A 26,438-nucleotide genomic window follows, 5' to 3' on the forward strand; every position below is an offset into this window, starting at 1 on the left:
AGCAATATCACATGAACTGTGTGTATGGAGGTGGGGATCACCTCTTGCTCTCAAATGGAGTTAAAAATTATTCTGGTGTCTGTTGGAAATAGTTTTCCTCTGTTAATATCTGATTGCCACAAAATTTTGGATGAGATTTTTAAATGAGGTTTCCTCAAATCTTAAAAATGGTTTGAGAATTATGGCAGCAACCAGAACATGCCAATCCTGAAGACAGATTATTTTTAGGTGCTCATAATTATCCAGATTCTGTAATTGCTTACAATGCATAAGCCAGCGCAAATACTCTCTTGTGCATCAGTTTATTGTGAACGGCTCAAGTAAAGATTTGTAACTATGGAAACGAAAGTACAGAAATAATTAGTGAGCTTTTAAAACAAGTAACCCTGGTATTAATCATATTGTCTTCAGGTGATTTGCTCATACCATCTAACTGGCCTGGACACTGAATAGCTCTTTATGGTCCCTGATGAAAGATTAACTGAATGGAATGACTATGAATTTTTGTTAATGACCGGGTAGATTTAGATGTATTTAATATATGACCAGCTCTTAATAAGTTCTGTCATTAGAGAAGTGGAATGGCATGGATAAATGAAATAAAATTATATTTTCACTATGAGATTGTATTCTCTTAACTCTTGTTAGCTCTTTTCATCTTCAGAACAAAGAACATGAGTAGAAACCTCAATTTTTTTGCCTTTTCCACACACTCCATCTAGACTGATTGGTTCAGGCTTTCCGGTTAGTCCCAACTGTTTTTGGTGAAGGCTTATGCAGGCAAGGCATGAGTTTGTCCTTTAGAAACAACAACAACAAAAAACTATGGATCAGGGAAGGGGTCAGAAAGAGGGGCTTCCCTGGGGAGCTATGGTAGGCAGCTTCTGGCAAGGCACCCAGGAATCCTTGCCTCCCATGACACATATCTCTAGGTCCATCTTCCTGAGTGTCGTCTGGAGTTTGTGACATACTTGACAAAAATAGAATGGGGGGCAGAAGAGATGGGATACCACTTTCATAACTGAGTTGTAAAAGGGTGATTCCTTCCATCATGAGCACTCTCACTGAACTCTGCCTTCTCAATTACCGCCATGTTGTGAGGTGCTCTCTGGAGAGGTTTCTGCAACAAAGAAGCCAGGAAAGCCTCATACCAACGTCTCCAGAATAACAGATTCCTCAGTCCAAGAACACTCAAAGAACTGATTCCTGCCAAAGACCCTGTGAGTGACCTCGGGATCAGTATCCCCAGATGCCTTATCTTGAGCCCCGAGGAATGGACTAGCTGTCTATGGATTGAGACTTCTGAAATTGTGAGCCCCCAAATAAATTTTCCTTTTTAAAATTGTTCTTGTCAGGTCTCTTAGTTACAGCAGTGAAAAAGCTGACTAATACACATATCTTTTGTAACCTCTGGATACTTCTATAGATGTGTGACACGCTTGTAGAATCTCTGACAAATTTAAGAGTAGTAACTTCAAGTAGTAGAAATAGAAGAGGTGGTAGAACAAATGACTTGAAAGTGGAAAATGGGGAGAAAAGACTGAAAAAAAATGATGAACAGTGGGAATTTTGGAGCTAGACAACTTGGACTATTAGCATAAGATTTATTCTTGTGTAAACTCTAATTTTGGAGGAAAGTATTCAACCTACAAGCCCCTTCATTTCCCTTGTCAATGTAAATGGGAAAGAGATCCACTAATATAAGTCGAGAAGCCCTGCACTTGAGGGACACATAGAAATTTGTGGATTCTGTCCTTTTAATAATGCAAGGCAAACAAGAGTGGGAGAAACCATCATTATGTGAACTGATGTTGTTTGCTTTGTCTCTCTCGAACCACACTCTGTTTTTATGTGGGACTTGAAGCTCATTTCTGGTTTTATCACATCTCAGATTGGCACGATCTAGTGGTCAGTAGATTTTGTCTTCATTAGGAAGTCAAATATGCAAGGGATGGAAAATATGAATCATATTTGATTTTAGAATGACAACTATTTCCTCTCCCTTGGAATAGAGAGTTTTGTGGAATCTCTGTAAGGGTCTTGTCTGTATTTTGATCCCTCCTTCCACCATCTCTGTGGTGGTATCTTGGAGGAAAGGCAGACACAGAGCTGACACAGGCTGATCTGTTTCAGCTATGCAGAATACTACAGCTATCGATCTGGACTAAAGCTATGACTAAAGACAAGCAAACTTAAAAGTATTCAGGTGGGAACAGGGTTTTAGTTTGGATAAAAGAGATTTCTCCTAATTATATCACACTGACTGCAAGCACTATCTTATGAGTAGTTTGAAATGGGAGGGTGTGGAGTGATGTATTGCCCACCCGTCCTCATTATCATCAAGGACGGCATCAACAGGGATGCATGTTAGCACTTTTGTTGGACCTCTTATTATAGCTGGGGAGTAAATTTTCTCACATTATGGGACAAACTGAACAGTGATAGTAAAATCAGTGTTCTCATAGCTAATTTGGAAAATGTCTTTGCTGCAGAGATCTTGAACTTGTCCAAATATCCTTGCATGTGAAGAGCACCTACTCCTGAACCATGGGCTCATTAATCTACTTTAAGAGGCTTTAGCACCACCCCCTATTTGCCAGGGACTAGTTCTTTGGGGCCAGTGTTTTGATACCAGCCCTTCCTTTAGGGTCTGGGCTGTTTGAGCACGTGTTCACAGGGGCTTGGTACTTAGCTTTCTAATCTCCTTCACTTGCATGATCTCACGCCTTCCCTGAGCCCAGGCTATTCCTGCCTAACTGTGGGCCAGTCGTGGCCTGCTCCTCACCTGAAAGGGAAGAGCTGACTAAATATGGGCATAAAACCTGTCTGCTCACTGTCGGCCCAATCAGTGAATTCAGTAGGGAAAAATTATCTATTGCCTATCACTGTACCAAATTGTTGTCTGTTTGCCTTTTAAAAGATGGTGTATATCTTTCCCCTCTGGTCTGTAAACTTCTTTATAGTTTATATCTTACTTACCTTTGTTTCTCCCAGGGTACCCACTACAGTGCTTGAATTCTATCATGCTATTTTATAGATAAGTTATCTGTGACCTGACAGTTCGACTTCCTGATTTTTCTGCTTTACATTGGTGAGAAAGCAGACCCATACAGACACTATGTTTTTCAATTTCAGCATAATATTCAGTAAATTACAGGAGCTATTCAATGGTTTATTTTTAAAACAGACTTTTTTCAAATAATTTCACCCAAGTGAAGGCTAACATAAGTGTTCTGAACATATTTAAGGTATTTTAAAGGCAGACGAGGCTAAGCTCTGATGTTTGGTACATTTAGTGTATTAAATGTATTTTCAACTTAGAATATTTTCAATGATGATGAGTTTATTGGGGCATAGCCACACTGTGGATCAAGGGAGGCCAGTTTGTATTTCTTGAGAGTAAGAGATGGAAAATAAATTAATATTTATAGGATATTGTATATTAGTATTTTCATTTTTGCTTGCTATTCCATACTGATAAAGATCCTTTTCTCCTCTATTTTGGAGGAGAAAATTTATACAAGAGTAGATATCTATTAAGTAACAGACCAGATACCAGAACCCAAGGCTCTCTGACACAAAACCTGAATAGTCTCTCTAATACCTCTTCTTTGGGCTTTATTGCTACAATCTTGTAAGACTCTTCTGCACTGTGATTGTTATCATTGAATCCTCCATGAAACTTTCTGATTATAAGACAATGGTGGTCTAAAGAAAATTGCTGAAAGGTTAGATTTGTGAAAATTGAATCAGCAGAGACAACAAGCGGGTTGTATTTTAAATCCGTCATTCTGCATCCTCTCAGCCTATGATCCTTTGTTCACTTTGATAAAGAATATCAGGTTTTTGAAATAGCACTAGCAATATAGTGTAAATAAGATGAAAGGTATATTCCTGGCTCTGAGAGGAATTTAGAGATCTAGACATATTCTCATTATTTTATTTTACATTTTCATATACAAAGTAGTGTTTAAAATCTTATTGTCCTTTTAGGAAAATCCATTGAACATAGCCAAATTCCCTATTATGAATCTTATGTTTTTAAAATGAGGACTGCTCCTTATATATGAATGAAGCATACTAAAAATGGAAAAAATGCTAAATAGTTAAATGGGTATCACTAGATAGATATAAATTTTAAATGAAAATGGAAAGTAAAAAAAAAACTTAATGTTTTATAGATTATAAGAGCACTTTAGGGTACATTAAAGTTACTAATGCACTAATTAGAAATTGAAAAATTTAACTAAAATCTGAATAAAAAAATATAAAATCCACAAAGATATCATTAACTGAGCTTAGCATGTATAATTGGTAGAGAAAAAACTACAAATTTAAAAAACTGTTTGAAAAGTATACAAATGTTCCAAGAGTAAAAAAAACAGCAAATTTAAAAAAAAAATTATAACAGGTTAAAAAAATGCTTAAAACTAAACCAAATTCAAAGACCTATCAGACATGAGAAATTACTGAGTGAATATAGACATTATAAATGCACTGGGTGTTTTGGGCAGCTGGGCTAGAAAGCTCTTTTCTTTCCATGAACATACCTGCACCTTCCTTTTCTATAACCAGGGGTTTTAGTAGAGTTCTTCTCCTAGACTCATCTTCATCTTCATCTTCCAGGAAGATTCAACAACAGAATTCCAGGGATCTGGTATTTCAAGTCAGGTTGGAATTATCCTTCTTGGGCAAATTCCCAATAGTCTAGTTTTTATTTTTAAATGTTTAAAAAAATTTTTATCTGCTTAAACTCCATTTCAAGGTATGAGGTATATTGTATATTTTTATTGGCTTGAATTTTTTCCTGTTCTCCATGACTATCTTGTGCATGTATCTGAAATAGAAAGATTTCATTTTCTTAGAACTTTGTCTTTATACTTGGGGGCATATTTCTAGGAGGTAGTTCATTTCAATCCTAGAAAGCTTTCTTCTTTTAGATTAACTTCATGTCTTTTGCCCCAGTTTGCTACATTTACTCCTTAAATTATGTCAAACTGCCTCAGATCTTCATGAATAATAAATACCTTATTTGCAGACCAGGAATCATGGTGGCTTTTTTTCTGATATCTGAATATATCCTATTTGCAAATCATGATTTCTCTTTGTAACTCCCAACAGCATGTGACTTTCATAATTCACATTGATAAAACTGTTCTTTAAAAAATTATGACATTTTTACTGCTAATATATGAAAATTTTTGAAAGAAAATTGTTTGATCTTAATTTAAGGTACTTGGATTTAAAATAAGGACAATTGGAAGATGTGATAATATACTTCTGGCTTAGACAATTTGGAAATGTAAAAATTTAGTGAATAATGTCCCAAGCAATTCTATTTTCCTATGATGATAATGGAGCCAAGCACTTTTTAAGGAACTCACACAATTTCCTGTCATTAATGTGACCACATAAATCCTACTGGAATAGGTGGAGTAGGGAGAAAGAACAATTCATCTTTCCCCTTAAGAGGGAGAATGCATAAACAGAGCCTGATCTACCTGGGAGGGAAAATAGAACTTGTTGACACTGAATGACAATTATATTCTACCCTTTTGATTCAAGTAATTCATAAGTCAACACTATTATGCTAATCAGGTAATTAAAATAAATAAAGGAATGAATAATTAGGCCATTGATTAGCTAAACGTAATCCCAATCCAGTTATTATGGACCTTAAAATAGACATTGCTTTCCCAGCAGTCCAGTTATTACACAGGCTAGGTTATAACAATTCTTGAATATTGCATTTTGAGAATTTTTAGAAAAGATATTTAAATAATAAACAGATGTGAAATTTGGGTTAAATGTCACACCAAAGCCTTTTAAACTCAATTGAAACTCTTGATAAGCTGGGTAAGATTATGCATTGATTTATTGTATAAAGAGACACAAATTCAATTTGAGTAAAACATCTAATTTATAAGACAACATATTTCTAGAATTTGGAAAATGGTATGGAGACTATGTTGATTTATTTTTTTAATGTTGTCTGCCTTGTTACTGCCTTCTCACAGTGATAATCACAGTTTTAAGTAATTTTGGAGTGAATGGCCAATAGTAAATATTTATTAATAACTTGAAAATATAATATAATTTTGTATCTAAAGTGATAAACTCAACTTTATCTGGCAAGGAAGGAATGTATTGCATGAAAATAGTTGTTAATTGAACATACTTAACTCTTGAATATTATGTAATTTTTTATAGATTCAAAATAATCTTGGTTGGCACATATGATTATTATTAATAAAGCTTGAAATTCAAACATCTCCTGGATTCCTTTTCAGTGTAGATATCATAAAAGAGGCAGCTATATACTTAAAAGTAGAAGAGCTAGATGAAATCTTTACATAGGTATCTCTTAAGAAAAGGCTTACCAGCAGTTAGATGGCTACTTGAAAGAGTTATAGATTTTTCTGGAGATTTCATATGGAATAAAAACCGCTTTAAGTCCAGATTTTCCACTTCTTTGATAGAAATTTTTACAGGGTGTAATTGTGTTATGAAACTTAAGAGTTTTTAGTTTTGTCAGTCAGGATAGATTAAGGTGTGCTGCGGTAAGAAACAACACAGACATTTCAGAAAATTTATTTCACATTTATGTTATATATGTTATTAACAGGTTCACTGAAATGTTCTGTTCCATGTGATTCTTAAATCGGGACCTGGGATGATGTGTTAGACATGATCTGGAACATTGTGACAAGGGGAAAAGGAACATGATGTGTTGAACACAGGCCTTTCTTCATATCTTCCATTTATTTGCTGAGACTTACTATTTTAACATTTGTTTCAAATATTTGTTTCAACATTTGTTTGTGATTTCTCATTCAAGTATTTTAATAGTAATCACCTTAAATTCTTATTAGATAATTCCAACTTCAGTGAATGCCCAATAGTAAAATGTCGTCTTAGTTTTGGCATTGCTGATTGTTTTATTCTGTTTGAGTTTTTATGGTTCTTTTTATGCTGAGTAATTTTGCATTATATCCTATATTATATCTTGAACATATAAAATATGGAATCAGAATGGTTGAGTTTGTATCTTCAATACTCATGATTTGTAGAACCCTGAATATAGTTTAATTCCTTAAAAATAAAAAGTATAAATAGTTTCTACTTTAACATGTATTAGTAGTATCAAGCAAAATAGTTTTGCATTATAAAGGGCCAGTCATAAATAAGGAGATACTATTACTGATAGTTTATTTCATTATTTATTTTATTATATACCTGAAATAAATGTGTAGCAGCCACATAATAAACTATGTCAAATTTTCAACTTTTGTGACAAGATTATTCTGGTATCAAAAGATGTAAAATCCTAGGGTTGAGGTTGTAGTTCAGTGGTAGAACTCCTGACTAGCACGTGTGAGGCATTGGGTTCTATCCTCAGCATCACATAAAATAAACAAAATAAAGCTATTGTGTCCATCTACAACTGAAAAAAATATTTTTATTAATAATGATAATAATAAAGATATAAAACCCAACTGGAACTTAAGCAGAAAAAAAGAAAATATATTGTCTAGTATACTCTAAAAGGCTCCGGGGATAAAGGTGTGGCTTGATCAGGCACTAACCATGCCTCACACCCATGTGCTCTGACGTGGTGTGGAAGTCTGGTGTAGGCCTTCTTAGCCTGGTCACCCTAGTTTAGGAAGACAGCTCAGCACTTCCAGCTTCACTCCTTCTTCACCCAATCTGCAAGATGAGCAAAAGCTCCCTTTCACAGAGCCCTAGGAAACAGCTCCTTGTGACCTTTGAGAAGATTATGTGCTGTCCATAGCTGGAAAATCACTGAAGACATAGTAGACTAGTAACCCTGATGGTCATAAGCCCATGGAAGTAGGGGCAGGGGTCATTTTGCTCAAATCACATGGAAGAACCTGAGGGAGAGTTGTTCCCTCAGTAGGCAACAGGGTGTCTAGTTACCAAGAGAGGGGTAAATAAGTACTAGATGGCAAAATCAGCTGGTACCCAGTAGATTCCTGTTGAGACTTTTTGTAACATTAAGCAATGTTGTGATAACCATCTTTATTGGACTTGAAAAAATTATGGCAGTTGCTTGAATGTCACAGGATTCCTGGGGCCACCTGCAGTCATATCCCCCCTGAGACATGTCATGCAGCCAAGTTTCATCTCCCCTTCCATTCTCCTATGGTCTTTCCATGTTCTTTCTGTGTATTTCCAGTGCTGTTCACCATATTTGAAATCCTTTTCTTTGTGCATTGAAGCAAGCACTTTCCTTCCTGAATATTTGCCACCTTTGAATCCCCTCTGTGACTGAATGTAGATGAGGAGCAACAACCATGTTTAAACTTTTTTTCCAAAATTAGAAAATGAAGAAAAAGAAAGCTACAATACCATTAATCTTTTAAATACCAGTGAAGAATGAGTACCAACTTGCTGTGTATTGATCTTCCCTTATGGTAACTGACCTGTCAGCCTCTTCTCCCATGCTGTCCCCATATCATTGTTACATGCTACAACACAGAAGAGTGTGTACTTCCTACACTCTATATTATTTCTTGTCCCGTTTCATCTCCAAGGACCTCTTTTCCACCTTCCTTTACCTGGTTAAATGCTCATGTTTCTTCTGTAGCTCAAGGTAGCTTCTCTTGAACTCCACTCTTTGTTTTACCCCCTTATGCATACTTCTCTTGGCTGTTCCCATATTATGTTGATACTTTTGTTTTTTGTGTCAGTCCCTATCAGTATTCCTCACACTCCTTGAGAACAGGAATTGTCATATGTATCTCCTAGCATATTGACTGATGGTACACAGTCAGTTAATGTTGCTGGTTGAATTATGTATTTATTGATTTATCTGCTGCCTCCATTTTCACCTATAAACTTTTTGAAAGCATAGTTAAATTCTGATTGGATCTAGCATTACAAATGATACCCATCACCTATCAACATGTGTGATAAATAGCACCTGGTGATGTTTTCTTAGAAAATATATTCATGAGTGAGTTACAGAGAGAAGATTTAATAATAAACATGCACTTTTTAATATTCAGGCTTATCTTTTAAAATATATTATGAGAAAGGAAAATAGGGAGACCAGAGGTAGAGGGAGCTAGATATACAGAAAATAAGAAAAAGATGGAGAGAGGAAAAAGAAGAGAATAATATGAGAGAAACAAAAAAATAGCTAGAATAGGATTATTTGAAAAATTGATTTTTCAGAATGGTTGTATACATTTTTTAATGCTGTTTACTTGAGAGTAAAACTAAAATGAAATTATCTCAACAATGACAAATGGGAACCATAAATTATCCACCCTTTCAACAGCCACAACATCATCCTAGTGTCTATAAATGATTTGTATGCCGTATGGCAAGTATGCCCCATTGGGTACAATTACATGATTGTTTATTGAATAATTACTCTCCTTGTCAAATGTTTGATTGAATATTTGCCTGCTCTCTGTAATATTTTCACTGAGTAATTGTCTACTGTGGGTAATACCTTCACTCAGTAATTGCTTGTTCTGAATAATATTTTCACTGAATCATTTCCCATTCAGCATATTTTATCAAACGATTTTCTTGTTATGAGTCATGTTACTATAAGTTCAGGAGAATTACTTGCTGCATTACATATTTCTTTGTATTACTTGGAAGCTAGATCTGAATCTGACTGAGTCCTTGCCATGTACCTTCTTCAGGCAGTTGACAGAATATGTAACAGTATTCTTTTTCTAAATCATTTTCTCGTGATGTGGATCTTTGAAATTGAAGGCTATACTCAAAGTCAAATAAAATGAAATCTCTGCTTTTATGGGAAAAAATAGTTTATTATAGCAGGAATAAGTGGGCTAGAGGTGTGAAACATCATGGTTAAACTATCCACAAGACTCATTTGGATGTTTCTGGAATCAATTTCGGTGACTGTAATATTGACAAATCCGATTAAACACTAGGGGTTGATGGATTATAAATGGTTATGTAAATTAAAGTAGCATAAAGTGGTTAAACGTTAATGATCAAGTACAGAGTAAATGTAGGAAGAAAGGATCCAAAAAGGCCAAGCAACTCACACCTGTCAATCACCACATTCACTTCAAAACCAAACGTTATGAAGGTTTTTAGAGATGAATAACAATGAAAGTGTGCTTTTAGCCCTCTTATGTATAGCTGAAATTCAGCAATTGATGTAGTAGAATGAAAGGTAGGGGATAATTGCCTTAAAATGTCCTATTTCCTTTAAAGCAAAAATCTCAAAATTGGCTTTTTAACAATCTTAGATAAAAGAGTTCACTAGAAATAGGATTTCCCCTGTAAACTTCAGACTTGCTTTTTGGTCTGAAGCCATCAAGTGTATCGTAACCCTCTGTGTGGCCATGGTCTGGAACAAAAGCCCTATTCTTGAGGTCACTGATGTCATGACTTCAGGATATTTTTTTTTTTTTCTATTGCAGTGTTTGATTTTTATTCCTCAAATGTTCTTGATATAGTTCAGTTCTTGAGGGACTCGACACCCTCATGAGCTCTTTACTGACAGCTGTGCTTTCCTCTCAGGAGGCTCTGAAGCTATGGCAGAATTGGGCAAGGCTGACCGGGGAACCTCCCAGCAGCAATCAAAATTCTGGGTTTGATTTGGTTTAAGTTTAAATCCTGGAGATAATCATGCATGAGTCTTTTCTATTAATAAAATAAAGGAAATGTTTCCTTTTTGAATAAAAATACAGTTGCACACAATTCCCTTGGTTATTTAATTATACTCTCAGGGAGCAGAGAAAGTTTCCTTGAGAGCTGCTCCTTGGGGAATTTCCCGTCTATATCAGGAAATTAATAGAATAAAATATACCCACAGAAATTAAATAAGAAGTACTTCTTTTCTCATTTGAACTTGATCTAAATGTATAAAGTTTTATATAGAATAGTTAACTTGAACTTGACACCCTCTGTGAAATTTTTGATGTTTATGCACACTTTGTCATGTCACTTAATTATCCACGTGACCTTTCTCCTATGAATAATTAAGACCTTGTCCTGAATAGATAGAATAATCCATCATATTATTTTATGCTTAATATATGTTTGTAGGCTCTCTTGGAAGTAGATCTCCATATGGGTCTGTGCATTTGCAGTTTGTTTTAAAGAGAGGAAATACAAACCTAGTTATAGAGACATACTGATGAACAGGTAAACTCATATTGCTAGTGGAAATATCATAGGAACATTATGGAGAACTATAGAGCTATATTTTTCAGGGCCCATAAAATATTTATGCTTTTTGGCCTGCCATTTTATAAATAAAGATTTTATTCAAAGGAAATAATTTCTCAGCAGAAAATGCCATTCATACATTAAATAAAGAATTGAGTACCTCTTATATAGACTAGGGGCTCTTGTAGATACTTGGCATATGTCATTGAATAAAATGGAATCTGTGATTTAATAGTGGGTGAAAGATAAATAATACACATTAAATATGAAAGAGTAATCTATATGGGATATTAAGTGGTGATGAATGCTCTGAGAAAAAAAGGAGAGCAGAGTAAGGACAGTTGGAAATAGTAGGATTAGAAGTTACAATTTCAGGTAAATGGGTGGAGTTGGGGAGTATCATGCTAAGTGAAGTAAGCCAATCCCAAAAAACCAAAGGCCAAATGTTTTCTCTGATATGTGGATGCTGATCCTTAATGGGATTGTGGGCAAGAGAACATGGGAGGACTGGAGGAACTTTAGATAGGGCAAATGGGGAGGGAGGGAAAGGGAGGGGTAAAAAAGATGGTGAAATGAGATGGACATCATTACCCTAAGTACATGTATAAAGACGAAAATGTTGTGACTCTGTGTACAACCAGAGACATGAAAAATTGTGCTTTATGTGTGAGACACTGGGTTCAATTCTCAGCACCACATGGGAATGAATAAATAGAGGGATTGTGTCTATACACAACTAATTTTTTAAAAAACTGTGCTTTATATATGTACTATGAATTGAAATGCATTCTGCTGTGATGTATAACAAATTAGAATAAATAAATAAATTGTAAAAAAAAAGAAGTTACAATTTCAACTGGGATTTTAGGATAGACCTCACTTAGAGAGTTATATATAAACAAAAACTTGAAAAGAAAGGGCTACCAAGTGGATATCTCCAGGAAAATGATAGAGCAACATACAGGAAATGTAGGAAAGTGCTTGGCATGTTCCAAGAAGAGCCAGGAGGCCATCTGGAGGGGTGGAGTGAGCAAGGGGAAAGTAGAAGATGAGGTGTGAGAGGAATGGGAGCCCAGATCCCGTAAGGCCATGTTGACCTTTGGAAGGAATTGGTTGTTATGTTGAGTGAAATGAACACCCATTGCATAGTTCTGAGAAAAAAAAAAAAAGATGATATACTCTGACTGACATTTTAAAAGGATCACTCTTCATGCTGTTATTGAAACTATCCCATAAAGAGGAAGTGGTTGAGGAGGAGGCCCAGTTAGGAACTGTGGTAAGCTGAATAATGACAAATCAGGAGCTATTTTGGGGAAAAACTGGATTTTTAAAAGATAACAAACTAAATATTTGAGTAGGTAGTTGGATGTGAAAGTGTAGATTGTAGGAGAGAGACCATTGACTGGTGATCCAAATGTAGGAGTTATTGGCACATTTTGGGCATTAAAAGCCATGAGATGAAATGAGATTATCTTGGGAGTAAATATGAATAGAGAATAGAACTAAATACCTTGGGATTTCCACATTTTTATGTCTTGAGAGAAATTTTATGTATGTAAATAACCATTGCAACAATATTAATACAAATTTGTGAATAATATGCCAATGGAATTATCCATTCACTAAGAGTAATGATTATGATGACAGTAGAAATAATTATGATAGACCACTAAGTAAAACCTATTATAACTACAAAAATTAATATAATCTAAGAATGAGCATAAGAAGGCATTAGGTAAAATAAAAAGTATTGTGTTAATTTTTTGTTTCTTATAGTGAGTAGTTTTCAATTTATGTAATCTATAAATGCACAAAATTTTCCCTCTGATAACAGACTCATCTCAAGGGACAACAACACATTGAAAATAATTAAGTGAAATATTTTAGAATCATATTTCATTTGAATCAGTCAATTTTTAAGAGAATTTTAAAACATGGTAAATAGGAAACATTTATTCTTGTTAGACCAATTGTTTTTGTAGATGAAGCAATAGAGAAGATGATAGGTCAACCACCTAATGGACCCTTGGACTTAGAACTATGCCTTCATGTTACTGCCCTCGGGAATCTGCTTGCGAGAAAGAGCTACTTGTTTATGCTATTCCGATGATAGACTTGAATGCTACATTAGACTGATAGCACAGACTATTCTGGCTGTGCACATTTTTTATTTGGTGACCCTGATGAGTACCTCTCTGGGTTCTTGGAGATCTCACTAGAATAGTAATGGATAGGAAAACTTAGGTCATCGGAGACCCAATGGAAAGGGAAATCTTTGCTCTTCTAATTTTAGTTGATGATTCATTTTCAATTACCATTAAGTGTGAAACGGACTTAGCTTTATTAATATATCTTAAAAAATGATTAGAGGTACTAAAGGAACTAAAAGATCATTCACAAATACCAAGTCAGTCTCTACTTGGACCCTGTTTTCCTCCTTGTTTCTTAGTGTTTGTGCTCTTTCTGTTCTCAAATTACTTATAAAATTTAGGCTTTTTTTTCAATACAGAAACACAGAATTATGTTAAGGACATTGGAAAACTACAACAGAGAAAATAGTATTGCATTTAATCAGTTTAGCTTTAGTTAAAATGTGGAAAGTCTGTCTCAAAAGGATCAAAGCTTAACTTCCTTGACATTTGTTAGTTTTATATAATTTCAAAAAAGATGGTCAAATGATCCTCTAAACTGCTTATTTTTTGTTCCTGTACTTTTGGTTCAGAAATTCTTTTGGCTTACTAAAAGCCAATTTCTTCCTAAAACAAATGAGGGAAAAGAAAGAACAAGACAGAAATGAGCATTAAACACTGAATGCAAAGCTATTAGATATGGGCTTATTAATGGAGATTTTCAGGAAAGATCATGGAATTACCAAGAAAGATGGCCCACTTATTTCTGATTTCTAAGAAAAGCCATTTTAGGTTGTGCTAGCTATAAGTCAGCTCCTCTCATATTAACCACATGGTAGAAATGTGATAGTGGGTTGAAGTACATATAGTTGTTTAAATATTTTAGTTGAGAACAACACATCAAAGAAGGAAAGAAGTTCCTCAACTGCTTATGTATTTTAATGCAAAACTATAATCTTATTGATTTTTTTGCTGATATAATTTTATTAAAAATATTTTTAATGGCATTATTTAAATTTTACTTTCCCACAGTTGATTTGTAATATGTAGACATAATCTTCAATTGCCTTGAAAGAATAGCTAGAAAAAATATTTAGCATCCCAAAAGAAAAAAAAAATTATGTTACTGCTAAGAAAAAAAACATACTCATAACTCATGACCATCGTCAGAAATGCAGAAAACTTCAGTAAGCTTGAAAAGCAATGATGGAATAATGATTGGATGATTTGAAACTCTGGCTCCAATGGAGTTATTTGTGGAGGTCCTGCCAAGATCAACTAGAAAAGCTAAATTAAAAAAAAAAAAAAAAACAATAGCATTTCTTTGATGACATCAGAGAGCTTTCAGGATAGCATGACTTAAGGGACAAAACCTTGGGGAAATGGGATCCACATGGAGAGATGAAGTGGTAACCAAAGCCACTTTTCTTTTAGGGTGTGAATGATTTTAAGTGCAGGCCAAGAGGCTGAGAATCCAGTGAAAGGGACGGTGCAGAGAATAGTTGGTACAAGGCAGAGAAACAATCAGAGATTTTGTCAAAATACAGAGGAAAAAAAATTAGATTCCAAAATCTCAATGAGAAAAGATGGATCAAGGACTGATACCAACAGCATCGATTTTTCCCTCAAAATATCTGCATGTTTCTAGAACTGCATGGGTTGGTAGAGAAGCAGAGTGAAAAACTCAGCAGAATGCCCTTGACATGCACAGCAGAGTTGAGAGCAGTTCTGGTGTGAGACAGAGGTTAGAGTTTGGATTTTGCTGGAGGATCTCTGGTGAGTAGTTCAGAGGGAAGGAGCGGAGGGCCACCTTCTGCGAGTAGTGGCTAAGCGCCCAGCTGAATTAAGGTGATCACGTATCACACTATCAACTACAAAAGGAAAAGTTAAACCTTGTCCAGTGGAGGATAGCACCGTCGAAAACTTCTACAAGTTTACATATTATGTTCTCCATTTAATTAAAAAACATTCCCAAGTATAGAGTGACAGGATCCATAACCAGAAAACAACACATAATGGAACATACCAGATACAGGACAAGGACTTTAAAATTCTTGTGATTAATATGTGGAGAAATATGTGGAGAGGTCAAGATGAGCAAAGCACCCGAGAATTCATATTTTTAAAAGGAGAAAGAAATGATAAAAATGAATAACATTATAACTTAAGAATTTAGTGGATGTATTTAGTAGCAGATTTGGATACCAAAGGAAGAAAACATGACGAGTGAGTTGGAAGGCACATTAAACAGAGGACAATAAAAGGAACAAAAATATGAAAAATGTGTCAGTCTTATTGGACACAGTGAAAAGTTCTAACACAGATGATAATGAGGTCTGAGTAGACAGGGGAGGAAAACTAGTATAGAAGTGATGTAAAGAGAAAATGGCTGAAAGCCTTCCAAAAATGGGTGAAAGACATTAAGCTACATGTCCAAGAAGTTCTGCAAACCTCAAGCATGAGGGGTGAAAGAAGCCATCACACTGAGGTGTACCACAGTCCAACTGAAACCAAAGGCAAAGAGAAAAATCTAAAGAGCATCCAAGGCAATCATGAGTTAACCCAAACATTTTTAATAAACAAAAGTTAGATTGACAGTCGATTTTTTTTTTAACCAGAAAGTGTGCAAACCAGAGGAAGTAGAATAAAATATTTAAAATAAAAAGAAAGAAAATTACTGGCAACCAAATACTCTCTACTCAGAAAAGAATGTCGTTCAAAATTTCAGGTGAAGTCTTCAGATAAACCAAAATTGAGAGAAATCACTGTTAGAGTATCTAGGTGAAAAGGAATACCAAAAGGAATTTTCCATCCAGAATGACTTGAAGCTGCTGGAACCACAGAAATGCAGGAAAGAATGAGAGCATCAGAGAGAGGGCATACAGGCCAATGTAAGTGAATATTGATTTATAAAATAGAACAATGGAGTCTTGTGGAATTTTAAATATGTCTGGTCAAAAATGCATGATAATACAAAACTCAGATAGATAAAAGGAAGCAAACTTATGAATTTCTAGTGGTACATTAGAAATTAGAGTGTTATAAATCAAAGACAGAGGTTCATTAGGGCAGCCACTAACAAAGAAACAAAGTAATGGTAGACAGCTGGCCTTTGTCCTGGTCACCTTATCATATAGGGAAATTGATCCTGGTTCTAGGACAATCTAACACAGTGTCTTTAGGAAAAGGATCACAATCTGTTGGCAATCTTACATGGAAAGCTGTCTGATAAATGACTGACTTCTCAATGATATCATTTTAGGATCATCATAATACAGACAAGTCAGCTTTTATGAAAAGAATCTGTAAATTTAGAATATAAAGAATACTGAAATGAGCTAGATCTTGGAGGTGAGAACCTGGCTTTGCCTTTTATTATAAATCCTTAAGCTAATAGAGTAGTAAGTAGCTAGGTGCATATACACTATTCATTCTCCCATTTTTTAATGTATTTTTTAATAACTCCAATGCACTTAGCTAGAAATATTTCTCTTCTAATTTCTTTTAATTTTCTTTTTTAAAAGTTGTGGTCTTTAAGTTTAAAGCGTACATCTGCTTAGAATTTTTGACATTTCCCCCTGATAATCAGTGTTACCCCTTTTGCCTTTTTTTTTCAGTCCTTTTTTAAGGCTTGGCTTGAGATTTGATGACCAGAGGCTTCCAGCTCTCTTGAGATCCTGAGGACAAAAGACACATACCAAGAATGGAGTAATAGAAAAACAAAAGGAACCAAGATCTTACTGAAATCCTTATATAGCTAACTATATAAGATATGAACTAACTACTTAAATTCTTTTTTAAAATATTTTTTTTAGTTGTAGTTGACCATGATACCTCTTTTATTTTATTGATATACTTTTACATGGTGCTGAGGATTGAACCCAGTGCCTCACATGTGCTAGGCAAGTGCTCTATTACTAAGACACAACCCCAGCCCTAAAATTCTTATGTTATGAAATTGTACCTATTTCTTGAATCAACTGCAGTCTTAGTATTCGGTTGCTTAATGTTAGATGCTCTTATTCATGCATATGTTTCCTTTATCAAGGCCAACGCTGTTCTGACACTCAAGGTCATTTACCGTCTGGTCCTACTTAGTTACCTCCTCCAGCCCAACTTCCTTCCTGTTTTTATGGTCATCTTTATTGAAATCCAGAAAACATATTTATTCCTTTCCTCATTGATTTTTTATTATTATTTTAGGTTATCTGTGCTCATCCAGTACTTCTCTGTCTCTGTACCTTGCTCAATTAAAAAAAAAATCAAACTAAATATTTAATTATTGTTTACAGTGGTACATATAACAATCTCTAAAATGAAAATGGCCTTTGTACTGTTTTGGAGAATAACAAAGAAGGGGAAGTCTTATGCAGTGGTTTCTCACATTATAATGAAGGATTAGCATGACAGTGTGATTTATTTCTTATACTGAATGTCCATTGCGGGTTTGTTGAGGGCTCTGCTCTACATAGTACCTCAGGAACTCGGGCTGACATAGATCGCAACATCTATATGCTTCCTTTTTAAAATAAATTACATATGCCCAATGTATCACAGATGATGTTTTATATACACATACGTAGTGAAATGATTACCACAGTCAGCCAAATAACATATTATCTTTTTTAAAAATATCTATATTTATTTATTTTTACGTGGTGCTGAGGATAGAACCCAGGGCCTTGCACATGCTAGGCGACTGCTCTACCGCAGAGCTACAACCCCAGCCTCAACATATATTTATCTTACAAAGTTACCTTTTTGGATATGTCTGGTAAGAACACCTAAAATCTATTAGCAAGTTTCCAGTATGCAATACAATGTTTATTTATAGTCTTCATGTTCAGATCTTTCTTTATTTTAGAAACGTGGAAGTGTTTAATTTTATCTTTGTAATGACTCTATTTCGTAGGAACAATTAGCTGAGTTTTATACATGAGAAACAAGACTCCTAAAGGAGATGAATTCCTTGCTCGAGTTTGGAAGGCATAACTTTCTTTTTTTTTTTATTGGTTGCTCAAAACATTACAAAGCTCTTGACATATCATATTTCATACATAAGCTTCAAGTGAGTTATGAACTCCCATTTTTACCCCAAACACAGATTGCAAAATCATATCAGTTACACATCCACATTTTTACATAATGCCATACTAGTAACTGTTGTATTCTGCTGCCTTTCCTATCCTATACTATCCCCCCTCCCCTCCCCTCCCATCTTCTCTATCTACCCCATCTACTGTAATTCATTTCTCTCCTTGTTTATTTTCCCATTCCCCTCATAGCCTCTTATATGTAATTTTGTATAACAATGAGGGTCTCCTTCCATTTCCATGCAATTCCCCTTTTCTCTCCCTTTCCCTCACCCTTCATGTCTCTGTTTAATGTTAATCTTTTCTTCCTGCTCTTCCTCCCTGCTCTATTCTTAGTTGCTCTCATTATATCAAAGAAGACATTTGATATTTGTTTTTTAGGGATTGGCTAGCTTCACTAAGCATAATCTGCTCTAGTGCCATCCATTTCCCTGCGAATTCCATGATTTTGTCATTTTTTAGTGCTGCGTAATACTCCATGGTGTATATATGCCACATTTTTTAAATCCATTCATCCATTGAAGGGCATCTGGTTGTTTCCACAGTCTAGCTATTGTGAATTGTGCTGCTATGAACATCGATGTGGCAGTATCCCTGTAGCATGCTCTTTTAAGGTCTTCAGGGAATAGTCCGAGAAGGGCAATAGCTGGGTCAAATGGTGGTTCCATTCCCAGATTTCCCAGGAATCTCCATACTGCTTTCCAAAGTGGCCGAACCAATTTGCAGTCCCACCAGCAATGTACAAGAGTACCCTTTTCTCCACATCCTCGCCAGCACTTATTGTTGTTTGACTTCCTAATGGCTGCCAATCTTACTGGAGTGAGATGGTATCTTAGGTTTTGATTTGCATTTCTCTGACTGCTAGAGATGGTGAGCATTTTTTCATGTACTTGTTGACTGATTGTATGTCCTCCTCTGAGAAGTGTCTGTTTAGGTCCTTGGTCCATTTGTTGATTGGGTTATTTGTTATCTTGTTGTCTAATTTTTTGAGTTCTTTGTATACTCTGGATATTAGGGCTCTATCTGAAGTGTGAGGAGTAAAGATTTGTTCCCATGATGTAGGCTCCCTATTTACCTCTCTTATTGTTTCTCTTGCTGTGAAAAAACTTTTTAGTTTAAGTAAGTCCCATTTGTTGATTCTTGTTATTAACTCTTGTGCTATGGGTGTCCTATTAAGGAATTTGGAGCCCGACCCTACAATATGTAGATCGGGGCCAACTTTTTCTTCTATCAGACGCAGAGTCTCTGATTTGATATCAAGCTCCTTGATCCATTTTGAGTTAACTTTTGTGCATGGAGAAAGAAAGGGATTCAGTTTCATTTTGTTGCATATGGATTTCCAGTTTTCCCAACACCATTTGTTGAAGATGCTATCCTTCCTCCATTGCATGCTTTTAGCCCCTTTATCAAATATAAGATAGTTGTAACTTTGTGGATTAGTCTCTGTGTCCTCTATTCTGTACCATTGGTCCACCTGCCTGTTTTGGTACCAGTACCATGCTGTTTTTGTTACTATTGCTCTGTAATATAGTTTGAAGTCTGGTATCGCAATACCGCCTGATTCACACTTTCTGCTTAGTATTGCTTTTGCTATTCTGGGTCTTTTATTTTTCCATATGGAAGGCATAACTTTCTGGCTCACGCATTTCATTTAAGACTGTCTGCTTTCTTCATATTGAGGGAGTTTTCAAATTAGGTGATACCTCCCACTGTCACTTTGTGCTGATGAGCCAAAACACTGAGTTTTTCAGCTAATTTTTGAAAAGACTGATTGCCTATGTGTTTTTCATGGTGTGTCTCTTTTGGCCATCTTTGCCTCCAGGGAGTTTCGCTTGGCTAAATGCTGGCTGGCATTCCTGAAGTTCCCTAGTTGCTTGTCTTCAGGCAAGGAGATGATTATACCATTTGACAAATGTGATATCTGAACTTAGCACCCAGCAGCAACCAGCTTTCACGAGGGCAATTTGAATATTATGTAGGTGTTCTTGTGGGTTGCAAGCACTTTATTACCATCACCAATATACCGATTTACACAGTTGCTGTGTAGTGGTGCATGAAGCTCACAGAGAAGGTTGAAAAATGAAAGCTTATTCCATTGCTAACAAATCAAATGTAATGAGGAAAAACTGAGAAAATGAAAATGGAAATTAGTTCCCCTGCAGTGAGTTAAGAAATAGAAAGTTTGCTTTCTGCCTTATTTCTTTCTCAAACTTAATTTAATAGCAGGTTTGCTCTGCATTAACAAAATACTCTTTTCACCTTAGATGTAATGTTCTGCACTGAAATTGCTATTAGAATCCAGAATACTTTCCTTTATAATCATGATGCAAAGAGACACTAAAAAACAGATCTTGTGTCTTTAACTTCATTCTTTTATTTGTCATTTTTATATGCCTCATTGTATCTGGCAAGATGCTTGCAGTTGCAAAGGAGAGAAAATGGAATACCGACTTGCTTAAATTATATGGAAATGTTTTCTTTCACTCCACTGCTGTGACCGTCTCCAGGTATGATAAGGGCTTCAGTTGCATATTTCTGCTATAGTTTGTTGATTACTTTCTTCATGTGAAGGCTTTACCTTTAGTCAGGATTCCCTCTTGGCAATAAAATGTTCTTACCTTACATGGTCCAATCTGTAAAAAGCAAGAGAAAGTCTTTTCAGACTCCAAATGTGAGAGAAAAAGTTTTGTGTTTCTCTTTACTTAAATCTAAGATAATAAATGAAGACAATTAACCTGAGCCTGGATAGGTTCCCACCTCTGGTCTTGTTACTATAACAAAAAGTATATATTTATACGTGAAGAATGTAGTGGAGTAAATATCCCTTTAGATAATGTATCTGTTTTACATATGGTGTGTTAGTTTTTCATTACTGTCATAAATTACCTGAGGAAGGCTACCTATGAAGAAAAGAAGGTTTATTTAACTCATAGTTTTGGAGGCAGAATGTTCAAACAGCATCATATCACCAGCTCTTGTGAGTACTCCATGGTACATGGCAAAGAACTTGATAGAATAAGGATCATATATTGGAACAAAGCCAGATAGGGAGGGATTCCGGAATCAGGCTCAGGCTTTTATAACAATTCTTGGAAGAACTCACGCCAGGAGACCAATATTTCTGTCTGAGGGCAGTGCCCTCAATAGCTAAGGACCTGTCATTAGGTCCTACCTCTTCAAGGTCCCATACCCCCCAAAAATAACCAATCTGTGGACCAGGCTTCCAACATGTGAACCTTTCTGAGAACAAATGACACCCAAACTATAGTATATAGTCTTCCTAAAATAATCATCTGGTGTTTGTGAAGAGGAGGGAATATATGTTTCTTGTATATGGAGTACACATGCATTATATACTCATGGACAGTACATTTTGTGTTCAAGAAATTCACTTACTACTGAAACAAAATATTTTCATGAATTATTTCACATGGTGGATTTATTTCCAATTAAAAGATGAATGCATGCTTCACAAAACATATGTCGGAGCAGAGGATAGTTGGGGCCTCTTAAGCACATTGCATTATGTATCAGCCACAGGTGCACCCGTGAAGAGCACAGCTGGGCCGGGGAAGGACCCATTCCGGGTCATTGTAGTATCCCATAGTTCTGATTTCAATCTCCTGCCTGGATCATACTTCTCAAAGGTCTTTTTCTTCGTCTCACCTACTCATGAAGTACTAGTGACAGTTCTTGTGAATTCTGTGTCTTGGTATGAAATTGCACCCGCTTTGGCTCTAGGACCTTCCGGAACTTACTCTTCATGTCCTCTGAGTTTTCACCTCTCCTTAACCTTTATTGATTGTGGAAATTTGCCATCTAGTAGTGGTTCCATTACAATATCAGGGCCTCAGGAAGAGTACTGGTTCTCATCTAGCATGCACAAGGCACTGGATTCAATCCTCAGCACCATTAAATAAATAAATTCCAATGCAATTTTATACAAGATGTTGGGTATACATGTTCTTGTACAATGTATTCTATACACTCATCCCTGGAACCTGTAAATATGATAAACCATCACTGCCCCGGTTCTTCTATGTTACATGGCATGGTTGGCTGTCATGAGCCATCCATGGGCTGTGTGTGGGCCACCACGCATCATAGTCTAGTGCATAGGAACATCTGGTGTCTGGGAACCACCAGTGGACATTTCCTCTTCCTCTTTGTAAGACCTGCCCAGAGACATTGTGAATTTCTGTTGCTCTCTGCCATGCCCCACATAGCACCTGAGATGGACCTGCCAAGATATCAGTCAACCTGCTGACTGCAAGACATCACAAAGCAAGACTTCACCCTTGAAACCTTATCCCTGACTTTGACATATCCCCTTAAATGAACCACCAAAGCCATTTTGTCTTGTCCAGTTCCAGATCCCATGTGGGCTGGATTTATCAGGGGCTCTGCATTTGAAAAATATATTTCTGACTCTTTGTCTTTTGTTCTTCATTAATTATTCTAGACTTTAATTTCTCAGGTGGCTCACACTTTCCTTGGCAGGAAGGAACCCCCCCCCCCCCCCAATGAGATGCTGGCTGTCACCCCCTACAGTTAGCCTTTGGATCCAAGGTTTCCTGGGTAGCCTCATGATCTAATCACATGAGTACTTTAGAGAGCTTTCTCTGGCTGGTAGCAAGGAGGAAGGGAGAAGGGAAGTCAGAGGGACTTGAAGGATAATAAAGTTTTGACTCACTGGTCCTTCCTTGTAGAAGGGGAAGCAGCAGCTGCAAAGACCAGAAGATAGCCTAAGAGCCATGAATAATTCCTACCAGCAGCCACCAAGGAAACAGGGACATTAGCCATACAATTGAAAGGGCCTGAAGTTTTTCAATAAGCCGAAGGAACCTGGAAGTAGAGTCTTCCCTAAAGCCTGTAGATAAAACCTCAGCCCAGGTGGCACCTTAATTTTGGTCTTCTGATAGTTTGACCAAAGAATCTCACCACCCCACTTACACTTCTGCCTGCAGAACCATATGCTAATAAATGGTGTTGTTTTAAGCTACTGAGTTTATGGTAATTAGTTGTGAATCACATATTTAGATTGAAAGTTCCATGAGGGCAAAAGCCATGAGTAGCCTCATGATTTTATGTAAGTAAACAGAGTTTCACATAAATTCAGTTGACTGGTTCTCATATAGTATGGAGGGATAGATTTCAGAAATGTGGTCCAATGATGGGAGGAGATGGTACAAATGAGAAAGGCCTTAGCAATTAGTTTCTTAAGCAGTGAGACATATAACCTCTCTCTCTCTCTCTCTTTCTCTCTCTCTGTCTTGGTACTGGGGATTGAATGCAGGGGTACTTAACCACTAAGCCACATCCCCGGTTCTTTTTATTTTTTATTTTGAGACAAGGTCTTGCTAAGTTGCTGAGGACCTCGCTAAGGTGCTGTGGCTTTGAACTTGTCATCATCCTGCCTCAGCCTCCTGAGCCACTAGGATTATAGGCATGTGCCATAGCACCTGGCAAGGCTGTATTTTCAGAATCTTCATCTTATTTACCACATCTACACTAAAGACACGGTTCTTTAGCCTTTGTATTTTATTTTCCTTGATTTGGATGGTTCTCTAAATATGAAGGTATTCTCTTCCTAAGTGTTTCCTCTACAGATTTCCTGGCTCAATACACAGAAGTGGTATTGTCCTGTTGCATTAGCTTTCCATCACTATAATAAAACAGCTGAGACAATGATCTTATGAAGAGAAAGGTTTATTTTTTTTTTTCCTTTTCTTTCAGTTTTGGAAATTGCAGTCTGGGATTAGCAATTCCATTGCTTTGGGATTTTGACAAGTTTAGATCATCATGATAGGAGCATGTAGCAAAGCAAAACCACTCTGTGGTAGAGCAGAACTGTTTACCTGGAGCCCAGAAGTAAAGAGAAAACAGCACGAGAGGGGAATCCCATGATCCTCTTCAACGGCACATCCCAATGACCTAAAGACTGCCTACTAAACCCTACCTCCTGAGGGTTCCATGCTAGCACTACCCTGAGGACATATTAACCAAACCGCAGCATCCACTTATTTCTACTCCCTAGTTTAAGGTGATTATAACTCCAGCAAATCCTTCAGGTAGTCTCCCTGTACCGTTGAATCTGAACATTTTATGCCATACCTTCTTTTGTTTCATTTCACGTTCTGTTAGAACAGTCCAGTTAGCTGTAGTACCATAAACCCTCAAGGATATTATTTTAATGACAGCCCTGAGAAATTCTTGACATTTGTAGGTTTATTTCATTAGTAAGTTAACCATCTTGATTACTTTACTCTAAATGCACCAAAATATTTCTTACTAGGAAATAGGAGGAGGTGGTATTTAAAAGTAAAGCCCTGAAATTAGACAAGAAGAGGAAGTTTCAATGAGAGTGATTCAGCTGATACTAAATATACCAGATTACATCATGATGCTGAATCTGCCACAATGTAAGAATAGAGAAAAGACACTTTGCTTTTCCCTCTTAGATCTCTGAGTTTAATGGGCCCTTGCATTTCAACTAGCTAGTGGAAACACATCTTTCTCCTTTGTACATTCTTGCTTTTCACTTGCAAGCTTTAAACTCATCTCCCACCAGGGCAGTGGAATGTTTTTTTCTAACTTCTTATTGGATATTTGCACTCATCTCCATCCTCTAAGCTCAATGTATTAGTGGATGATAACTTAGGGTCCATTAGAAGAATATGGATAGTTGCAGGTAGCATCTTTTGGGAGCTTCTCTTGCATGCAGGAGTAATCTACATTCAAGTGAAGGGAGAAATAAAATACAATGGGCAGAAATTTCCTTCTGTACCAGTACTGTGGAGACTTGTACTAGCCTTCAGAGTCCCATGTTTTAGAAGATAAGAGGTATGAGGTAAATTCTTGATAGCCAGAAAGGCTGGCTCTTACCTGAGATGAACCAGGCAAGGGATACCATCAGACTCAGAAGGTTTCCTCAGGTAGCTGAGCCTGTCCTGTCCACATGGAACCATTTCAACACCGAGCTTCAGAATGAATCAGGAGACAAGAATAAACAGGAGGAAATGGGAAATTCAAACCACAATTAGAAATACTAGTTTTCTTTTTATGAAAATCAGAGAGTGATTTAACATGAAAAGAGAATCATAAATTATAATTATAATAATATTTTATTGGATTTTAGCAAGTTGCTCCAATATAAATAACTTGAGGAGACTTGGGTTTTGGTTTTGGTTTTGTCTCTATCTATTTGTGTGTATTCTTTGTAATGTTGCAAAGTCTTATCTGTTTCTCATCTGTAAAGTAATGTGAGAATAAAATAAAAGGTCTTTTAGGCTTAAAATTCAAGCAGACCACCAAAATCTCCATAATGCTTTGATTTTTGAAACAAATACAGAATAATTTTTTTAAAGCTTTACTGGTTTAGGCCTGGAAATGGCTTTGGGACAGACCATATAAAGATTCTAGAAAAATAATTGTTCTATTTTCAATATCTGCATTTTGGGGGGATACTGGGGATTGAACTCAGGGCGCTCAACCACTGAGCCACATCCCCAACTCGATTTTGTATTTTATTTAGAGACAGGGTCTCATTGAGTATATATCATATCATTTTTGCTAAGACTGACTTTGAACTTGTGATCCTCCTGCCTCAGCCACTGTGCCACTGGGCCCAGAAATACCTGCAGTTTTGTTCAGTCTGTTTTGTATTGTTATAACAAAAGACCTGAAATGGACCCTAAGTTATCATCCACTAGTACATTGAGCTTACAGGATGGAGATAAGAGTGCAAATATCCAATAACAAGTTGGAAAAAAACATTCTACTGCCCTAGTGGGAGATGAATTTAAAGCTCACAAGTGAAAAGCAGGAATGTACAAAAGAGAAAGATGTGTTTCCACTAGCTAGTTGAAATGCAAGGGCCCATTAAACTCAGATCTAAGAGGGAAAAGCAAAATGCCTTTTCTCTATTCTTACATTGTGGTAACTTCAGCATCATGATGTAATCTGGTATACTTAGTACCAGCTGATTCATTCTTATTCAAGACTAAAACCCCAAACCAGAGTCCAACCCCTC

The sequence above is a fragment of the Spermophilus citellus genome (genome assembly GCF_964194105.1).
Source record: "Spermophilus citellus genome assembly, chromosome: 12".
NCBI lineage: Eukaryota > Metazoa > Chordata > Mammalia > Rodentia > Sciuridae > Spermophilus > Spermophilus citellus.